We start from the raw sequence: 3114 nt of genomic DNA, 5'->3' as shown, positions 1-3114 counted from the left end.
CCTGATAACAGTCCTTGGTGACATCTCAGTTGGTTCAAGAGAAGGTATTTTTTAAGTCTCATGAAGGCAAGAGCTGTCCCTAGATAGTACGAGGAGTACACATCATCTTTAGTTTCTCCTGTATAATTTTCAAAAGGGATGATTTTTATAATACGCATGTACTATTCTTATAATTTTTAAAAATCCATATTTATAATTTTTAAAGTTCACAGAAGTAAAAATTAATGAGAAGAAAAACCCTGAATTGCAGCAACACTGTTTTTAAAATTTATTATTTGGCCAGATTCTGAAGTGTTCATTGTTAACCATTGTTAAGTGTTAACTATCAATCAGATGGGCATCTTCAAAGCTTCAGACTTAACTTCTGAAGTTGATGGGTAGAGTAAAGTGATGTGGAATCACAGCTTTGGGAATTTGATGGGCAGGTTTGGACAATATGTAGTTGACTTTTTTTTTGTAGTCAACATTATCAGGGTTGGGGGAAATGATTCATTAGGATCAGTACAAATTGTCATCAGCCCTTATGATGAAAATGCTGATTTTTCTTGCCCAAATAAGAATTATTCTTGGTGGACAACCAAGTTTGGTGAATTTGCCTCTTTTATGTGGAATTTGCTTTCATTGGGGAGAGTAAGAGTCAGTGTGAAGAAGGGCTGAGCTGGGGATGGGGTAAAAGGTACTGTCAGGCTATGAGTTGAATGAGTTGAAGGTGCTGCGTTGTGGATTTTGTGCTTTCAGGCAAAATATCACTTGTGGCTTTATCCTAAAAATAGCAGAAATACCAGACTCTGGGTCAGACCCGTAGTTTGTCCAGTGCACTGTTTGTTTCTGTCCGTGGTGCCATGGGTTGTTTTGTGAGAGAGCCTCATGTATGTCTCCTATGATGCCAGCCTCTAAAGCTTAGGGGGTATGCCAAACATCCTGAGCTCCTCTCTTTAGAACATAGTCCTTTCATTCAGTTTAATGGAACTGGCACACTGAGCCTGGCAGGTCAGTCTTATGTGAATGACCAGCGACTGGCTGCTTTGTTAATTGCACAGCCTATTTTGCCAAATGATATTGGCAATGAAGCTGTGTCAGACAACCTCTGATTCTTTGACCTCCTGACATTTTTTATTTTATTCAAGGTGAACCTACTGAAAATCAGTGGAGTGAAGCTATGGCCATACCATTCATTACAGGGAGAACCCAACATTTGGTTCTGAAAATGGGGAAGAGTGGGACTAACAGGGACATTTGCTAAGACAGGATGAACCTGAGGAAGTAAATTGGTTTTGTTGGCCAGGATGTGATCAGGGGCAGATTTAGCTTTGAGGGTCAGGATGCGTAGGTAATTGTGGACCCAAATGGTCCAAGGCTTGCATGGAGCCTACACCACTTAGCCAGATCACATTTTATACTCACTGATGCTTTTAGCCAGATAACTCTTTGTTGTGTTTCAGCATATCTGGATTGTTGGCTCGCTGATTAGGCTCACAAGTAAAAGCGAGACCCTTTTGTAGTGCTGCTAGTGGATTATAGGATATTTTAGACTTTGACTATGCAATTGTACAGGGCATAATATGGACCATGTATTATAATAAGGAGGGGAGAGGGCACTTTTTTTTTTTAATGCTCCTGTGTTGAGAGTCACTGCATTAGGGGGTAATAGTTTTAAATGAAGCCACATTTCTAACAAGGGGTGAGATAACAAGGATAAATGAAATCTGCAGTCTAGAAGGTTCATTTTAGCCATTATTTATAATCTCTTCTCCTACCAAACCATTTTACTATGTAGCAAAATTGATTAATTTGCATGTATCTCTTTTCCCTGTGCCCACATGCTCTCTGATAGAGGAATGAACAAATAAGAGAAATATACAAGAGAGGAAAGAGGATGAGGCCGAGGCCAGGGGGAGTTGGGGATGCATAATCCCCACACTGAATAATCAACTCCAGAATAATCAAGATATATTTTAGGGTCCTAACACTCATCTTGATATTTAATCATTCTGGGCCATATTGAAAACAAAAGATTGTATAATAGCATTAATAAAAATCACTTGCTGTGGAAAGGTTCAGAATAAATATGGCTTTCTTTTTAACATGAAATAGGAATCTGTTGAACTGCTCTTCATGTTCTGTCACAGCACACACAGATACAGCTCTGTTTAATTCCATATCCTCTTATCTATAAGTCCTACATTTAATTTACTACCATTCCAGTTGATTTATAGCTTTGCTTAGTAAAAGTACAGCCTTGATTAAAAGGATATTATCACAGCTGATGGACCTTGAAAGCATTTTTCTCCCCAGACCTTCTAATAGTTTTGAAAATGACCTGAAGACTCCAATAAGGCTAGATTTTGCGTGTCTCCAGTTTTTGCTCACCTGGCTGTACTTTTGGGCGGTGGTGATAAAGGGTGTTGAGTGACATAGTTTTCCCATATGCTGACTCCCTATACATCCTAAGAAATGGAAAGTTACTGCGATAGTGTTTTCAAGCAAGTTTGCTTCAAGGACTCCAAGACCCCTGTCAGTTGCACTCTTATCTAGCTGATCACTGCAGCTAGAGCCTTTGTCTCCTGGGATGCTGCTGGTCTAAAGGATTCTCCAGTCTGTCGAAGGGAGGAAGAATTCAATTGTTGTACATGACGGTTACATTTTGGAGTTAAAGCTGTGACAGATGCCTCCCTCCAACAATGCAGAATTAGTTTTGGTGCTCATTTCAGTGGAGATGACTTAATTTGCAAGGCCAGTGATTTTCCCAGGTTAGCCAGATTTGGTCATTCTCCACAGCAGGCCATTTTCCACTCTCCTGTTTTGATTGTGCAGTGTGACTATTTGGTGGTGTCTGTGGTTCTGGGAGCAAGGAAAATGCTGTTGCTCAACAGGTGGAAAAAGGCTATTATACTATGATTCTGTTCAGAACATTATTAGCATTCTCCTGATTCTACTAGTCAGAAAAAAAAAATGAGTCACTCTGGCTTTGGCTTTATATCTCTGTGGAGTATAATATTTTTGACATATGAAATAAGTTATTTCTCACAAAGGAATCACTTGAAAATCACCATACCTACAGTTCAATTTACAGGGGCTTTCAAAAAAGAGTTAAAAATCGTAAATGTGGTACTG

This window comes from Bison bison, unplaced genomic scaffold (assembly GCF_000754665.1).
Source record: "Bison bison bison isolate TAMUID 2011002044 unplaced genomic scaffold, Bison_UMD1.0 scf7180017849697, whole genome shotgun sequence".
In the NCBI taxonomy this organism is placed as follows: domain Eukaryota; kingdom Metazoa; phylum Chordata; class Mammalia; order Artiodactyla; family Bovidae; genus Bison; species Bison bison.
This window is presented reverse-complemented; position numbering follows the sequence as displayed.